We start from the raw sequence: 20387 nt of genomic DNA, 5'->3' as shown, positions 1-20387 counted from the left end.
AACTATAAACGGTCAAAACTTCGGCCGAAAACTTAAATAATAATAATAATAATAATAATAATAATAATAATAATAATAATAATAATAATAATAATAATAATAATAATAATAATAATAATAATAATAATAATAATACAATAAAAACAGGGGATCAGGCCCTGTTATTCAAATAAACGTAGGAGAAAGTAATATAAGTAACGCTAAATAACTATAAACTATTACAATAGAACATTGGAACTCTTGATTGGAAGACAAAATAGCGCTGCATTTAAATGAATTCTAAACAAATAATGTTCACTTAAGGCATTCCACCCATTTACCCCCACATCATGCGCCCAATTACCCCCTGGTGGTAATTGGGAGGTACAAATTTTAACAAAATTTTAACTGCCTCACAGTAAGGATTCAAGATTGCTGCACTTTACGGCACCAACCCTATTTTGTTTTTAAGCAGCAGTAAAAAAAATCTGGCTCAAAACGTTAACAGATGCGCTATTTATTGTGTCTCAAACAAACACACACACAAACCTGAAACTCGAAAAATGTCATTTCTCAACCAAATCAGTCTTCTGTTTTTTGTCATTGTTACAACCTCTCAAAATACATAGTTCTGAGTTCTCTGATCAACATCCACCCACCCAAAATTTTGCTGTAATTATATTCCATAAAAAATATACTGAAATTCAAAATAAAAAGTTTTAAAAAGTTTCCCGCCCAATTACCCCCTCCACCCAATTACCCCTTTCTACCCTACACTTCGTTAGTAATTTTTCTAACCAGGAAACAACAAATTGATCCTCCTGCACACTATACTCCACTTATTACATAATACGACTTAATTGTTCTGTCAACTTTCTTACGAATTCTCGTGTTTTGTCAATATCGTTGTACATCATTTTTTTTCCGACAAAAATCATCAAAGGGTCTTCAGATTAGAATTCGCGATTCAGGATCTTAGTTATTACAGTTAATACCTAGCGATCCCTTTTCGTATTTTTTTAAAATGATTATTCTCCTTTCATTACAATACTTTAGGTAATCATAATATAACTATGTATTGGTTCTTTGTTGTAGAAAATTATCTTCTATTGCTACTATCTCATGTAAAGACATCATCGAGAAATGACATACTGTAACACTCTGTTTTCCGTATCAACAGATTGAGGTATTGTAAGCCACCTTCACATATATTTCCATCTAAATACAGAAGTTCTGTATATTTAACCAATATACATTCTAAGGTCCTGTTGCCTCGCAGACACTTTTCTATAACTAAATACTGTGATTTAGACTCGCCAGTGATAAACCTTTGTTATGATAAATCTTAAGTAAATCAACATAATGTATTTACCTAGTCTCGGATAGAAGTATGGAGTACATTGGCAATGTCTCTTCAAATATTCAAGTCGGCATTCTACGTAGCATGTGTCTGGATGATACTCTTTGTAGAGTTTGAGGTGGACTTCACCTGGGAACACACAGCGACGGATTGAACGATCAATCCTTTTCACATCAGCAGTACTGTAAGTGTGAACTAAAGACACTTTCATATTGGTCACTTTTCCTCTGGAAAATGGTACAAAAGCTGCGTTGTTGACCTTCGCATAAGTGTTTGGACTATGCACAAATACCTGAAAATAGAATAAAACAGTTAAGGGGTTCAGCGAAAGACTTGGCTAACTCACAATCTTAACTTATTGAGAAAAAAACAGAAAATGATCTATGTCAAAAAAGTGCCTAGTAAAGACTGTATTGGTATTGTTTATTATCATTGTATTGGTCATAGACTCTGTTCTCCAAGAGAGTAGTTCCAATATGGTTCTTGTCTCACATATGGTTATTTTTATCAATACAAAATATTCAAACTTTTGATACAATAAAACAGTGTACATGTGTTCAATATGTTTCCACTTGCAAAATATAGTTTTAGCATAACTAAGTTTGTAAGAATATTCCACATAAAATTAAGAAATGGTAATTATTGAATAACTATCGTTATGTTTAACAACAATAACATTATTAATAATGGTGTTATTAGTAATAGGCATTTTCCAGAGGCACATATATAGTATTCTATAAGCCACAACGTTGCAGGAAAATATGCGAAATGGAACTCCAATGAACATAATACTAAATACACCATGTGTATGAAATTAGTAAAGGAAAATTTAATAAGATTGCATTAATATAAGAACAATAAGAATAACAATAATAAAAGAAAAACACAAGTTATAATATTGTTACGATATAGAACTCTATGGCTTGAATCCGTTTTCTGCATTCAACGACAAAGGAGGATTACAGCCGACAATCTCAGATACAGCGAACATTATTCTTTTCAATGAATGACTGTTCCTCAAGCTCCTGCACGATAGACCGGGTATGGTTAAAATAATTCTCCTGCAACCAGATCATTGCCACTGAGTGTTCACAGAATAGTTGTTTCAGTTTCCCAATCCATTAATATTTGGATTTGGATAGATTAATAGTTAAGGCGAGCATTGCCTCTTGAGTCAACTACCGTCCACTCACTATCCATTAGTTTGTTTTCCACAATGTTACATTTCAGTAAAATGGAATGTTACGTTCACGTTGCTGGAAATTTCGGCTTCCTCTACGAAGAAGAGTCAATTCGATTGCCACATGTATGCCGACTTACTTTGATGCCAGCAATGTATGCCGAGTGGGAATGAAGTACCATTGGTGTACGATGTTATTTGTCAAGCTTGAAACAATCTTTCAACAAGTTGTGACTACGGATAGAAACGAAACAATATCTTATTAAATTCTCTATCTCAAAGGATGGGTGGTCCTAGACTAAAATAAGTGATCAACTTTACAACTAACGCAATACCACTTCGTCGCTGCGCAGCGTTTCACACATTGACGTAAACATTTCTCACAAATAGCAGTTGTCGCACTACACTACGTTCTGGCACTTCCGCAACATTCACACTTAAAGCAATAAATAAGACAGAGAATGTAGAGACACACTTTTAGTACATAGTATCTACATTTCAGGAATTCGGGAATTATAGACAAACTGAAAGGAAAAGTCAGTGACTGAGTGAGGAGCAGTTCTCCTGAGTTCTTAAATTAAATCCAAGTCATTTCAACAACATGTTTGTTGACTAACTCACATTTGATCTCTTCTGTGTTATTTAGGATATAATAACATGAAATCACTTCAGGTCTGGCATTTAATCTGGTTAATCTTTATTAATAGACTGTGCGATTATACTGAAATTTGAAATGTTAAAATACCATATAATTTGAGAAACTTCTCAGTCTGTTTTTCATTAACTCTTGCCACCAATAATATTCTATTTCGTAGTTTGAGAAGGTTCTTAACCTGTCGGTCTGGGTATGTATTAACATTATTTATAAGAAAAGACTAAATATTCTTACAGTACTAGAATGGTTAGATTCTACATTCGCACAAGCTCCGTTCTTTCACTAAATTACATGGTATCGAACTATAGGTATCGTGATTCTTTTCATTGCCATATTCTCTGCAGTTGTTTGAGCTTCGGTTTCAATCACGTAAGATGCCAACATTTCGTGAAAAGGTAAAAGGAATTCACTCAGGTAAGAGTTAATGATTCTTTTACCCATATAAGATCGTTTCTGTGAAATATTCTCAAAGAAAATTATATGCAGTCGCTGTAATATTACAAAAGAGCGTGCACAAGAAAATTAATTTCCTTCTCAATATCTAGGCTTTTACCATAGAATCATTGTGGTGCTGACGTGGTAAAGAGAGATGAGAATTATATCAAAGCACCGTTTCGATTAACCTAAACATTGGCCCGGAAGATTAAAACAAAGAGAAAAGAATAAGGAATAAATAACCTGAATCAATCAAGGACAAAGTACTCACCAAATTGAAACAAATAGGAACAAAGAAAGATTGAGCGCACTTTTAAAAATATGTTTTATATTTTTCCATTTCTTTCCTTTTTTAAATATTTTTCATACAATAAAATAAATGAAACAATAGACTCAGACATAAGCAGGTCGTGATGGGTGCACTTCTGGTTCAGTTCACTGATCATTCACTTTTGAGACTCCTATTAACTATCCGCGAGTCCTGCAGCTGTAATTGTAGCTGACAGAGCAATCGAAGAACAGATGATAGTATGATTGAATAAGTTATAAATGAACAGGCTGTCTCAGTTTCACCCGTTTCCCATGCTGAGAATCGTAGCATGTAAGAGAACTGTAAAAATAATGCGATGAGCAAATGTAAGCAGAAGCAAATTGTCTATTCGTATATCAACAGGGTAGTTCTTTGTAATGGACGAGAGATCCTCAGTTTCATTGTGTGGTGTTCATATTTTAACTTACAAAAAAACAATAATAAAATGTTTCGTATAGCTTTATAGTTATAACAATTCCATTCCATTTATTGGAGTGTACTGTAAAATTAATGAGAGAGAAAATTTAAAATTTTACATAAAAACATTTTGAAGAAATCAATTTCAATTGAAATTATGAAATTTTGTTTCCTAAATTATCTTTTAGTCACTGAACTAATGAATACTAAAAATAGCATTCACCATTTGTACACTTAACTGAACATGACTAAATACATTTGTTTTAAACAGATGTACTTACGTTAAATCCCTTTAGCCTTGGATCGATTTCCAAATATTGATCACTGATATTATGAAAGAAAGCTTCAAATCCATTTGTACTCCCTTGAGAATATGATCTTTTAGCAATAAATTCTTCATTCTCAGCACTGTAATTGAAATGGCTTTGTAGGAAATTTGAAGTGTAAGTTGGATTGGCATTAACGATTTTTTTTATTCCTTGTCAGTTAGTATTACAAATACAAGGAGATCAACTGCGTTTGTTTATTACTGTGATGTTTTTGGAAGCTAAACCTGAATTATAGTCCGTCACAAAAAATAGCACCACTTTGAGAAAACAGTTATATTTTTAATATTAATACTATTCTTGTTCTTCTAACAGTACCTTATTGCTTATGTGTTGCTCCTGTAGTACTCATATGAACATCAAAAGAAAACCTTAAGCTTTATACATTAAGTGACCTTAACAATCTACAAATTTAATGCAATGCATATCAGGAAATATCTACAATTGTTCTTAATGATGTTATTTTTTGTGCCCGACTGTATATGTTATGATTTTTTTTGTGATGTTGAATTATGAGAATAGAATTAATTATAGTATTAAATTGATTATGATGGCTAACATGTTAAGCCTAAAGATTGATAATTTATATCCCAATTGCAACGAATATCGATATGTGAGTTAAAATGGGAACCTCTGACTTCTGTCAAAGATTAAAATCGATAGTCTCTTCCGCTGCGCAACTAATTATTTTGCTAATAGCATTTAGGTTATTCTACACAGGGACACCGGCACCAGAGGTGGGCTCCTTACAAGAGACACGGTGTCCCCCAATTATTACCTAATATTTCTTTATCCAATTAATATATATATATATGTTTTACTACTTTCTATGATTTACAAGCAAGTTTGAGTCACTGTTGCGATTCTGTGTTTCACTTTTAGGACTACACGTCTGTCACTGTTAGGAGTATGTCATTGTAAGCAGAGTCTGTGTGTGTGTTTGCTCCTGTTAGGAGTATTTATGTCACTGTTAGAAGTGTATGTGTAACTTGTTTGGAGTGTGTATGTAACTGTTAGAAGTATTTGTGTCACTGTTCTGCTACGAATAAGTAAACAATGAAATTAAATCTTTCAGTTTTACTTTACTTCCCACGGTTATGCCGGTTAGGCTAAAACAAACGGGGATGATGAGAAATGAATGAAATGAATAAAGTGGGAGAAAACGGGAGAACCCCGAAGATACCACGAGCACAGTGTTTGTCCACCACAAAGTCCACCGGCTCGAGCCGGGATCGAACAAGGGTCCCCAAGCACCGGAAGTGAACTTCTACCATTGGATTACTGCGCCCCTGTTACGAGTAAGTGTGTCATTTTTGGATTATTTGTGTCGCTGTTTCAATTAGAATACTTGTGTCAGTGTTAGGAGTATTTCTGTCACTGATGGTAGTATTTGTGTCACTATTAAGGATACGTGTGTCACGGTTAGGAGTAAATGTGTCACTTTTAAGGATATGTGTGCCACTGTTAGGAATATGGTGTCATTGTTAGAAGTATTTTTGTAACCGTTCTTATTATTTGTGTCACTGTTAGGAGTATTTCTGTCAGTGGCGGCCGTTGGATTGTGGTTTCGGGTGTTGCAGTACGAACGATACGAGACAGAAGATATAAAGTGGACTCATTGACTAATCAGCATAACTTTAGATGCAAATGCTATGTGACATGTTAAATTAAATAAAAATCTGTTTTTAAAAAATAAAAAATTCAGAACATTTTATCTAATTAATCACCTTAATTAATTAGTAAGTTCATTCTCCTTTCTTTTATTGGAGCAAATCTGTCTAATACATGCTGGTTGAACTCTGGTATTCTTATTGTCAGGTCTTTTTCGATGGAAAGCATAACCAATGGTGATAACCTTTCTTGGGACATTCAATTCCTTGAAAGTGTCAATTCTTTCTCATGTGGGAAAAAAACTTTTCGTCTTTTACTGACGCCATAGGTACTATTAATATTAATTTCAAAGCTTTGTAGATTTACTAATATTTTTTCTAGATTATTGCGAACGATTCATTCTAGCAAACTCAGTCCTTGGCAGTGATCCGAATTCCTTTTCAGCGTTGACTGAAGAGAGTTCGTAGCAGAGATTAGTGTTATAAAAAATGTACATTGAACACACTTTATTCACAGTTTATCCAGGAAAATTTAAAATAAATTGAGGAAATGTATCTGGTGCAAACAACACTACTGCATAAAGATATCCTGTAAATTTAAACTGGATTTTTTTTTTCGAACACTCTCCTGAATTGCCCTTTGCTTATTTTGTGTAAGCTTTAGTTGCAAATTTTTCCTCAGTTGAAAGCTGGTCTATGGTTTTGTAAGTTATTTACAGTAGTTATGGTATACAATTCATTCAGAATTTGTAGGTTATTTACAGAATTAAAGCAAACAAAATAAAATTAAACCTAATAATTAAAAACCAAAACAGCTGATACAAAACAGGTACTGCTATATGAATTCCGAATGTCACATATTTTTGGGAGGTCCGGACCCGGTGGACCCCGTCGTGGCTACGCCCCTGAGCATTGCTAACTAGTCCCAAATTCAATGTGGCGTTCCCCATCATACAGTTTTATGTGGAAATTATCAAGAGTATAAAACATACTTATTTTATAAAAGAAATATGTTTATACTAAAATACTATCCACAGAGGGGGGAGGGGAGCGATTCTACATACAGACTTATTAATATTTGATTCACAATTTACTGTAGAAGAAGCCTTCATTATCAATATAAGCTAAGAATTAACTTGTAAATGCAGATCTACTTTCATTTGTTTTCTTCTCTACTAGATATTTTCTTTCTTATTTTGTAGTTCTGCAATCACTTTTTTTAATTGCCATTATATTGATTTGCTTCAGTATGGTCCTGTAATTTAAAAATATGAATGCATAAAAACAAATCCATTAATTGCTAGTGAAAGAAAATTCAGAAATCTTATTTAGCGTGAGAAACCTTCTCGTTCACTGGAAACCGTGCTGTGTTGCAGAAGCACTGCAACGACCAGTCCCTTTAACTTCTGAGATAGGGGAAAGGAGACTTAACATTTGCTCCAATTGCCGCGCTGAAGGAATCTGGTCGTTGCATGCTCGCTGCAACACAATGTAAATTAGAGACTCTGTGACGGATTATTTTTCGCTTTTTAAAACGGATTAATGGAACGGACAGTTACAGAAGTAAAAAAAAATATGTTATTTAAAGTGTATACATGCAAGTATTAAAAAGTATTTTTTTTTCTGTTCTTTACTACTATTGATAATAATATTTTTTTCTTGAAATACTTTGGTCGTTGCGCAACGCTGCAACAGAAACATTAGCCGCCACTGATTTCTGTCACTGTTAAGGATACGTGTGTCACTGTTAGGTATACATGTGTCAGTGTAGGCGTACTTGTGCCACTGTTAGTAGTATGTGTATCACTGTTAGTAGAAATCAAACAACAATAGATGCAATCTACTATATAACACTATAAATTTATCGTATACTATATAAATTATCTATAATAACCGGAAGAAAACTGTCAACTACATCGGTTTGGCAACAAATGACATAGTTTTTAATGTTATAAAAATATATAAACTTCTCGATTTTGTCGAAAGCTATTCATGAGAATTTGTCATGAAGTATCTAATTTTATTCAAATCGATCCCATCTGCCGAGATATATTGTATGCCTTATCTTTAGACAATGTTATACAGTTAAGCAAAAAATTAAAATTCAAGTGTTAATCATAATTTCGTTCTACATCTTGTTAACTACATTCTAAACAATCATTTTATTAGTGGTATAACGTAAAGCTCGATTGACGAATACTTTAGAATCAGTTCTATCTAAATGTATGGTGTAGATCTATGGTGCTGCACATTTTTTTTAAGATTTACAAAGTATTTTCCATTTTCTCGAGGACTACACATAAGGATTACACATTCACGCATATATTTTTATCTAGTTGAGTGCGATCTATGGCTCATCCTTGAACATCTTTTTTTCTCTTTTCTGCTAAACAACAATAATGTAGAAGTTCAAGTCTGAAATAGAAGCGCAGCAAAACATTAAATACTGTACGATGTAATACTCAATTACAGTTAAGGTAGCACAAATTTGGGGGGGGCTCCGAATACTTTTTGACCATACTGTGTATTATTAGATTTTACCATATAAATTTCGGTTTACGTATTAAATCCGTTTGTTCCTTGCCCAAATCAAAATTAACTCAGGAGCTTCAGAATAATCGGGAAAAATTATATTTCGGGGAATAATTTCTTTATTTTTATATTATTTCATCGTAAATTTCTGTATATGGGCACCTCAATTGGATGATTATTGAAATTATACATGTTTTATTTCAATGTAAACCATAGGTCAGTAGTTGCGTAGAATTTTCTGAACTTGTCCACCAATCCAATATTTGGTAGAATAATTTAGACCCCCTTCGTCCCTCTGAAATGCCCACATTCTGCTAAAACCCGGTTTGATCCAGTTTTTACCATTTTTTTATTCGCTTTATATTTTCTCCGCGAAAATTTTCGTGCTATGATTGGAAACTATATTCCACCTTAGTATTCTGGCGCGCCTTTATTACCTTGCTCATTGTTGTGCAAGATTCACAGACGGACAGCATCAATATCTGCTCCGTTCAAAATTGGATGTTCTACTGGAAAAAGCTATAGCAGTCAGGTAATAACGTACTAAATAGCAAATGAACCGTTTGGAAGCTGAACGGAATCCTGAACTTTTCAAAGTCCTGCAGTAAAATTAGTCAGAAAATATAAAATATGCAATTCGATTCAGCAGACACCATGTTTGTGAATGCAGATAGTTATGGACAGGATTCATAATGAAGTGTATTGATTATTTTTCTGGTTTTGTGATCTCTTCAAACTAAGTTTTAACGATCAGTGTTTCCTTAAGATTTTCCTTCACTCCCAAAATTTTTGTTAGGTTGCGATAAAATGTCCACATAAAATGTTCATTCACGATCGAGATTTTTAAAAATATTTTTGTCGGTTCACAAACGGAATACCACCACTTATACACACAAGCCTGTACCCACAATCCTCAGTAATGTTTTCCTTCATTTACCGTAAATGTTATTTGCCAGAATTATGTGTCCAAAAACTTTACTTTTCTTTTCTATATATTTTGCATTATTCTGACTATCATTAAGACTCCTAGGGAAGAAACCTGTTACTGAAAGAAACTGTAAGTAGCAAAAACACTGTACTTTCGTTCCATATTCTTTATCACAGAGAAACACATAAACATGTAGAAAAGTAAGTATAGTGGCGTGTTTCTGTGTCTAGAACTAATTAATTGCATTTAGGTTAGTTTTAATGAAAAAGAACGGTGCAATTCGCGAAAAATGCTATGGAACGGATTAAGTTCGTTACCCATGGGTCAATGTATGCCATGGTTGAAACTAGTCTATTTAAATAAAAATAAAAGTAACTGTGTTTGTGACTTAATACTTCTCGAATCACAAGACCGATCTAGATCAAATTTTTGACAAAGATTAGGTTCAGGCCTGGGATGTTTTTTATCATTTCACTTTAACGATGCAACTTAGGGAAAGGGGAGCAGAAGACATATAAAAATAATCGAATATGACGGACATTAGTATCGGTCGGTGAGATGAACAGTGACACTTCCGATGTCATTTAAATCCAAATTCAGCCCCGCAACTTCGGGGAAGGAGAGAGGGAGACATATATATATATATAAATGATCGAAAATGGCCAATATTAGAGAGCGCTTCAGTAGTAGTAAAAAAAAAAACAGTGGCTGACAAACGGAACATGGAAAATATTACTAATTGTTCTTATTGTAACCCAGCGTAGAAGGTAATGCACGCTAGTATTAAATATTACATTAGAGTAACAATGAAGTGAATTAGTGATCCCTTATAACCATATTCTGCATTATATTATCACATTTTCCTAAATTATCGTAAATTACTAATTGAGAAACTAAAATTTTACAATATTATTGGCGTATACTGAAAAGAAGTGTCCATAGATGAGAATCATAACAGTGAATAGATCTTATTGGGGGAATAAAATGTAGTACATGAGCATAAAATCTTATGTCTAAGTTCAGAGAAAATGGAGAAACGCTAATTAAGGTGTAAATCGAAATGTCTTTACAGATGAGAACTATGCCACTTAATAAAATGAAACTGATATTAATATATACCCCCCTCATTAAGCTCCTTATCATAACACTAGCGGCCCATTGTATACCGTAGTTAATCTATTATAGCACACAATCAACGTATTAAATTTTAATTTCAACTGAACTAACATATTGTTCGAAGATAAGACATACATCAATCAGTTAATACCAAGTCGAATTGAACAAGATAATATGGCTGAAGGTAAGTTATCGTATGTGGTGTTTGAGAAAATCAAAACCACGAATTTTCTTGGCCCTAGAAAATATGTCGTTTGTTGGGACTAAGTAATAGGTAGTTCTTATTTTGTGAGAAGAAATTATTACTTATTTATGTACAGTATATGTATATAAAAATGCATTCTTTACGAACAGATCACTGTTTATCTTTCCCTAACGGTGAAGGATGCTGTTTGCGAGCATACTATTTGTAAGTAGAGAAAATAGTTCTACGTTGCAATAACCTAGCATTAATGAAGGGTAAATTTATGTTTACATTATCTATGAATCAAGTTATCAGAAAACTGTAACAAATATGAGTATTGTGTTGCAAAGAAGAGCTTGAAATTGGAACTAAATACTACACATATAGTACAATTATAAATACATTTACTTACTTCTCTGTCCCACGAAAAATCTCTGAATTGAATGTATAACAGAATCCATCTTCTGTTCGTGATAAATGAAATACTTCACAACACTTTATTTCAGCGCCCAACCAGAAGCAAACATCAAAGATTTCATCACATGTAGGAAGCACCTGTAAGAAACAGGAATGGTTAACGTGAAACTGAATGCAACATTGTTGTTATGACAATACAAGCAATTATTTAAATATTACGTGCAGCCATTGTTCAAGAAGTTAAAATAGTGTAAAGTATGTGAACAATATTTGATGCTTCGGACTACTTTGCAACTAAAATTCAGGTGGGGGTGTTGCTTTGATGCGATTGACTCGCCGAATCATCACAATGTTTTGAAAAGAACGAAATTGTTTTATACTGTATATATTTTCTAAGTTTTGCAATGTATACCTAGGAATGTATTCAAATCATAATATATACTTTTAATATTGATTTCAGTCATTTTCCTACCATCGAATACGCGTTAAATAAAACCATTCACTCCTTGTTAAATTCTTAACCACTAGTGTCACTGACTCTTAACACAATTTATGTTCCCAATCGTAACCTGATTTCTTCTTGGCCTGCGATTCCGATTCATTTCAAACGTTGCGTGTTTCCGAAGTGCAACCATTGTAACCGACTCGGAGCTAAACTTCGTATGCTTGTCGATTCTGCACTTCAGTTACATCTAAGTTACCAATTTAATTCTAAACGTTCCTATAAGATAATTATAAGGCAAATGGTTATTTAGCCACTATCTATTAATTTAGCTCTTCTACCTATTCTGCGTTTTGTCAGTCATTATAAATATACTCTACAACATAGTGTCAATATTGAAATCATTTGATTGGAGTAGAAAATAAATATGTGCGACTTTAATAAATGTTATTTGATTTACGGGTTACGTTGATAAACACTAAGTATTTTACACTGGTGTAATCAACTTGTAATAGTTGTATTTAAACGGAAAATTAATACAGTCTGATCCATTTATCTTGAAACGCCTTTGTAATTATTAAACTAACACACCTATATGAAACCAAAGACTAAAAATATGTACGATACAAATGTCAACAAGGAAAAATCGTTTCACGTACTCTGCAATACATCGCATTAATAGTGTCGCCAAACCAGCTTGAAGTTTCATTTTTCTTAATATTACTACCTGAGATTATTACATTTTAAATGGACATCTTAAACAAAAATTATAACACCAAATTTATTGTTCAATGTTCCAAGTTCAACAAACAGTAGAGCAATCACCCAAGTTCTGGATTCCATCTACAACAATTATAACGCAAGTGAGACTAACAAAGCAATGCACATCTGAAGTACATTAGCATCTAATATTATGATGATAATTTTGAATATATAGGAACAAAATTACATTGGATTAAAATTTCGACTATTTTCAAAATTTTATTCTAAAGTATTGTATCATATCATATCCAATCACATACATCAATGATGGCCTGCAAATATGTTTCATCGGGCCTGCGGATAAAAATGAATAGTGTATGATTTGTTTCATTTTTTGACTCCAGTCGTAACAGGAAGTGTGTATCTAGGTATTACAATATACTTGAATTGAGGCTTACTTTTTAATTGTCAAAATACAATATTATCCCAGACCTCGAACAACTTGAAATACAAACGAAATATTCGAGCAAATTTTCTGTCAGAGTACGAATGCTACTTTAGAATCCAATCGCTCCTTCGTGACTAAGCGGTTAGCGTACTCACCTTTGGCGTGGGAGGTCCAGATTCGACTCCCGGCGGGAGCTCATCTGTGTTTTTTTACGTTAATCAGTAGGTCCAGTCTCATAGCCTCGCTGCTAAAAGAGACGTTAAACTCAAAATCAACTCAACTTTGGAATCCTAACGCCCAGCATTCACTTCGTTGAAGAGTTAAATGCTCTAATTCAAGAGTGTATTATGATAATACTTGTGTTTATCTCTTACTTGTACAAGTGTAAAGTTTTATTTTGTGTACGTACTTTCACTTTAAGTTTCATAGAAAAAGTCACGTTGAACAAAAGAATAGCAAATTCCTCCGAATTTCTTCATTAACAGTGTGTCCAATACCCAACTCAGGGAACGAACTAGGAACGTTCATGTTGTAACCAGTTTTGGCTAGTGGATACGAACCACTGTCTCCAGTTGATTACATAATAATAGAGTGCAATCTAAGGACCACTTGCCGAAATGACTACAATATTGCTTGGCTCAAATAATATTCAAAGGGGGTTTGAAAGAAAGAAGTTCGCTGCCAATAGACTCTCCAAATAAAAATGTGTTTATACATTATCCAACCAGAATGCATACCTCTGTAGTATAAATTAAGCATAATTAATACTGACATACTTTCTAATTGTTAAATCTTACGAATTTTAAACGAATCTTACCTTAAGCATAAGCTCTGTCAAGCTAAACATATTTTCCAGCCGAGGTACATCTTCATAACTGATATTGATACTCCTGAGAAAATTAAGAGGTTGATAAAATCTTGGATACACCAAGTAGTTCATTAATTGCATTGCTACCATGTACGGTTTAATGTCATCTTCATTAGCACCTGTTCGTCTGAAAGATACAAAACTTGTCTTATTAATTATGGTGTGAAAGCTCATACAAACAATTTTGAAATACACTTACACTAAAGTTCAGTTAAATGGCAAGTGGAAAACTCGTTTCAATGAATTCTTTACTCTTTTTTTATGCGTTTGCACTAGTTGCTAGCTCAAATTATCAGTATTGTTTAGCGTTATGAAATTAATTTACATTGTGTGTGTATTCAATGAAGATAGTAAGAAATAAATTATCCACTTTTTACTTGTGATTAACGTAACGAATGTATTACAGCATGATATTTTGAACTCCTAATAATTGCAAACGTTCGTGTTCAAAGTATTATTCACATTACAACTGAGTCAGACGTTTGTTAACTTTGATTCTTCGTTATAACTAGCCACTCCAATATAATTTGTATACTGACAGCATCTTGGTATCATTCTGGTTTCCAAACCCCTCCCAGTATATTTTAAAAAGATACATAATCCACTATGTCAAAATTGTCTGGTAAACTTCCGTTCAGCATAGCTTTGTGCCAAATATAACGTCATCAATATGGCCGCTTACTGATTCCACCACAGCGATTTTAAATTTGTTTTATGAACAAGTATAAAGTAAATATATTTACACAAATGCACCGTGGAATAAAGAAAATTGTTTATTTTACGAGTTTACAAACGACACCGAAACCATACCTGTATCTATAAAACTAACGGTACAAAGTGCAGGTTTATAAAAAAAAAATCAAACATCAGAAGTGTTACGTGAATGAAACCTGGTAATATTGATTTCAGCAGTACCATATGGTGTTCAATATGTAGCAATATTATACTTCTGTTCTTAGTTTACAATTGCAGTCTACCATTAAAAAAAGCGGGGTGAATTAAGCACACACTCTTACATAGACAGAACTAGCAAAGGCAAATATCCATTCTCAGATTTTTTTATTGGACGAAAATATAATAAATTGACCTCAATTTACGCAAAACTCTTTTAGTGGAATTCGTGTTGGACACATTCAAAAGTGACTCTACTTAGTCCATCCATTGACTTTTAAATTTGTCCTTGAAACCTGAATGTAATACAAGTAGTTTCACCACTGTGATAGTGGATTGTACAACAAGTAATCAAATTGCGCTACAAGTGTATTATTATTATTATTATTATTATTATTATTATTATTATTATTATTATTATTATTATTATTATTATTATTATTATTATTGTGAACGTTAAGCTGTTTGTGCTGAGAAGAATTGTCAACTAACCGATAGTTTCCCAGCTGATCGATATTTTTTTATCCTGACTCAACTATAAGGCTTCAAATACAGTAATCAGTTTAATCATTCTCAATTTACCTGTAGCATCTACTTCTATCCAAAAGTTTTAATATACTTACTGGTAAAATAATTCTTGAGCTCTGGACTTCTGTACCTTATTAACAGGACAAACTGTAAGTGCTGGGAAAGGGAATTCGTAGACAGGGATATAAAGATCTTCCACCACCGTACTAACTGTGGATTTTATGTATTTTTCCAATATGATGTATGTCATCAATATTGCTCCAGTTGTCCCGAACGAACAAATAATTGCCCACAGTACCCTGAAACAAAATAAAGCGCAGGTTCTAAGATGTTATACACATGCAATGGAGAGGTTACGTAAGAAAGCAACCTCAACGAAGCTTGTATACGAATATACATATATCCAAATACCTGTACAAGCTTCTTTATCATCGGCGCAAATCTTTCTTCAACATTGGGGGGGACGGGTAAGACCGTTCCCATATATATATATATATATATATATATATATATATATATATATATATATATATAGATAGATAGATATAGATATAGATATAGATATAGATATATATATATATATATATATATATATATATATATATATATATATATATATATATATATATATATATAGATAGATAGATAGATAGATAGATAGATAGATAGATAGATATAGATATATATAGATATATATATAAGATGTTCAAAATATTTAAAAAGTTGAAAAACAATGCTGTGAAGAACCAGGGGACAGAATTGTCTTCAGTGGCGTATTTAGGAGGCTATCGTTCTCAAGCTCCTCCCGAAATAAATTTGTTAGTTTTTCGCATTCCACGCACAACAATAATCCTTCTAACCATTTCTAAGGATGTCATTGACTTTCCATTTTCTTATGCTATTTGTTCAGAAATAATACTGTATTTGCCAAATTTCATTCCATGTAAGAACTGCGTCCTTTTGTTTTTTCTTTCGTCCTTTCTACTTTTCTGTTTCTATTTCTTGACGTTACTTTCTTTCATTTCGTCTATCATATTTTATCGACCATTGTCAGTTGTGATTCAAGTCGGCCGTCATCAGTAACACCAAAACTAAGAGGAGTTGATAAGCGAAACTGGTGTTCCACACCAACTAGCGCGGATATCAACATGACAGGACTTGAGTTATTATAACAAAAATATATATATATATATCGTTTAGTTATTTTTAAAAGAAGGAAATGTTTCAATTAAAAAAAAAATCAAAACGTAGGAATAATTAGCCCGGGAAATTAGGAAGGCCAAGAGGATGCTTCCTTTTTCTTGTGTGAATAAAATAAAGGGTTACATTCATTCCTAAATTTTTATATCATGTCATATAGGATTTATCGGTCTGCAATTCTTGCCATTATAACTTCAATTTATGCATAAATTAAAATATATTTAATTCTCAAACTCAGATGGGCAATTGCCCACTTCCTTCCTTGTATTGGGCATAGCCCCTCGAAACAAAATCCTAAATACGCCATTGGTTGTCTTCAACATTGGGAGGTGGGCACATTTGAGGCTTATTTTAGAGAAGGGAGATAAAACTCATATTACGGTAGATGAATCTGATCAACTGTTGTAGAGTATATTATATATTAGGCGATGTAGATGAAGTAGTAATACATATCAGTATTACAAATCACTGCCATGAACACATTCTGAAATCTGAATACATGCATATTTACAATTGGTATGTTTCTAATTAGGGATCCACAAAGATCCACGTTAAAATTGTATTATAATAATAAAAATAATGACTTCCCCAAAACTATGAAGAAAGAATATCAATTATGTATGACGCAACAATACTCTTTGAGCAAAATGATGATAATCTCAATCAAGGACGCCGATTTCTCTGTAACTTGGGGGGAGCACTCATAAAAAATACATAAAACAATACATATAACAATAAAATACACATAAAAATACATATTCATATAAATACAGGGTGTCCACGTAAGCTTTTGGGGGCCTCTGACCTCCCAGGATCGGCCCCCTTGATCTCAATAAAATTAAAGGAATCACTACAGAAATCTAACGCATGTCATATACTCTTTAGTTGACAGATGTAACCATAAGATTATGGAGAAAAATATACTAGCAATTGAATTCTTTTCTTTGCTTACGAAACATCCTCTCTCAAAAGAAAAATTGGGACGCGCGGAAATACGTAGCAACAAACTATGGTTCGAACGAGCAGAAAAGAGAAAAGAAGCAAAATTATGTTGACTACAAAATCCGAATGAAATAACTACACAAAATTTCATAGACATCAGGCGGGAAACTTCCAAAACTTTTAAAACAAAGAAACGCGATTTTTTGAAAGCTAAAATTTAAGAACTTGAAGATAATAGTAAAAATAAAAACATTCTGGACATGTATAAGGGTATCAGCGAATTTAAGAAAAGCTATCAACCTCGTGCTTATATTAAAGAAAGCTGATGGAACAGTTCTCACTGATACAGATAGCATTTTAAAAAGATGGAAAGATTTCTTTAACGATTTGCTTAACACGCAGCAAAAACTAATGTGCGTGGAGAAAGGGAGATACACACCGCAGAAAAGTGTATTCCAGAGCCCAACCGAATAGAAGTAGAAATCACTATAAAGAAATTAAAGAAACACAAATATCTGGGTGTAAACGAAATTCCGGCTGAGTTAATTTTAGCTGGACGCGGAAAATTGTGGAACAAGATACACAAACTCGTTCTCCTTATCTACAACAAGGAAGAATTGCCGCAAGAGTGGAAAGAATCAAACATTCGAATCCACAAGAAAGTCGACAAAACTGACTGTAATAATTATCGAGGCATCTCTCTTCTGTCAACATCCTATAAAATCCTTTCAAACATTCTATTAGCAAGATTGACCCCATACGCAGATGAAATGATTTGAGATTATCAGTGTGGATTTAGACGAAATCGATCAACTATCGACCAAATATTTACCATTCGCTAAATACTCGAAAAGAGGTGGAAATACAGTAGCCCGGTACATCAACTATTTATTGATTTTAGAAAGGCTTACGACTCGGTTAGGAAAGAAACATTGTACACCGTTCTTATAGAATTTAGAATACCGAAAAAGCTAATTAGATCAATTAAGGCATGTTTAAATGAATCCCAAAGTGGTAAGAAAGAAAAGAAGTCCGGGTAAGAAAATTTTTGGCCACGAGCTTTCACGTCGACAATGGCCTGAAACAAGGAGATGCGTTGTCGCCATTATTATTTAATTTTGTGCTGGAATACGCTATAAGGAAAATCAAAGATAGCAACCAGGGCCTAGAATTGAACGGTATTCACCAGGTTATGGCATATGCTGATGATGTAAATTTAATAGGGGATGACAAGAGAACAATAGAAAGAAATGCACAGATCTTATTAAACGCTTGCAGGGGCATGGGTTTAGAAGTAAATGCAGAGAAAACTAAATACATGGAAGTATTAGTCGGGACCGTAATACGGTAAATTATGGATGCGTTAAAATATTAAATAATTCTTTTGATAAAGTGGGTACTTTCAAATATATAGGATCAATATTAACAGACGAAAATCATATTCACGAAGAAATTAAATGTCGACAAAAGGCAGGGAATTCGTGTTACTATTCGGTTCAAATCTCATGTCGTCGCAATTCTGTCGAGGAATTTGAAGCCTAAAATATATAAAACGATAATCAACCTGTTGTTCTGTATGGTTGCAAAACATGATCGCTTACTCTAGAGGAAGAACATAGACTGAAAGTATTTGAGAACAAGATCCTGAGACGAGTATTCGGACCAAGAGGAACGGGAATGGAGAATTGTGGAACTTCATAACGAGAAACTACATAATTTATACGGTTTACCAAACATTGTTAGGGTCATCAAGTCTATGAGGCTTAGGTGGGCAGGACATATAGCCAGGATGGAAGAAAGTAGGAACGCTTTCAAAGTCTTGACTGGAAGACCAATCGGTAGCGGTAGCGGTAATACCAAGTGGTAGCGGTAAAACGACCATTAGGAAGACCTAGACGCAGATGGGAAGACAATATTAAGATGGATCTCGCAAAAATAGGAATACAAAGTAGAAACTGGATCCAGTTGGCTAAGGATAGAAGTCAGTGAAGAGCTTTTGTGAGCGCGGCATTGAACCTCTGGGTTCCATAGGCTATAGAGTTAGTAAGCTTACGAAGCATAAGTAGATGGCTAGGCTGATACTACAAATAGATTAAATTCCCATTTACTGAAAAGATGGGTTCTACTGACATTGGATAGTCTGTATATTCTTCGTGAGGGCCTAGGGAAGAAAAGGAGATAATATTTCATATCAGGTAACGTCACGCAGTCCCACGCCTTCATTTTTTTCATTAAAAATGTAAAAGCCAAGAGAAACAAATTTCATCTCACTTTCCTTTGTGGCAGTCAGACACATATCATCACACTTTTCTGCAAAAAGCACTTTTCAAATCGGATTATTGAGATAGCCTCCAGTTACAATGTTGGGGGGGGACATGTATCCCCATTTCCCCTGAATCTGTGCCCGTACCTACAGCTGAGACAACTTTTCAGCATGAGGAGAGGGGTATATCCTCCTCTGGCATTTATTGCAATTTGTGCTCAAGTAGTGGAAGTGGAATTAATACATATTGATGAGACTACTAAACGCACTGCAGCACAAAGTTCAGTTTGAAATACTACAGATTACGGTTCTTTTTTAAAAATGGAAAAGCCAAGAGGAATCAATTTCATCTTACATTCCTTTGGGGTAGTAGGACGCAAATCATCAAGCTTATCCCAAAAAGCACTTTTTAAGTCAGATTATTGGGGGGGACTGTCCCCCCAGGTCCAACATTGGGGGGACATATCCCCCTCGTCCCCCCTTGATTTGCGCCAGTGTTCTTTATTAGACTATCTATTACCGGAATTATACGAATGATTAAAAAGGAAGAAAGAAAAGTGTATGTCAACAACCGACCAAGAAATATTTTTAGTGGATACATGAATGTCTTCAAATATCCTTGCATGTGTAAAGTAAATATCACTGACACCTTTT

This window comes from Thermobia domestica, chromosome 16, assembly GCF_964235325.1.
Source record: "Thermobia domestica chromosome 16, izTheDome1.hap1.1, whole genome shotgun sequence".
NCBI lineage: Eukaryota > Metazoa > Arthropoda > Insecta > Zygentoma > Lepismatidae > Thermobia > Thermobia domestica.
This window is presented reverse-complemented; position numbering follows the sequence as displayed.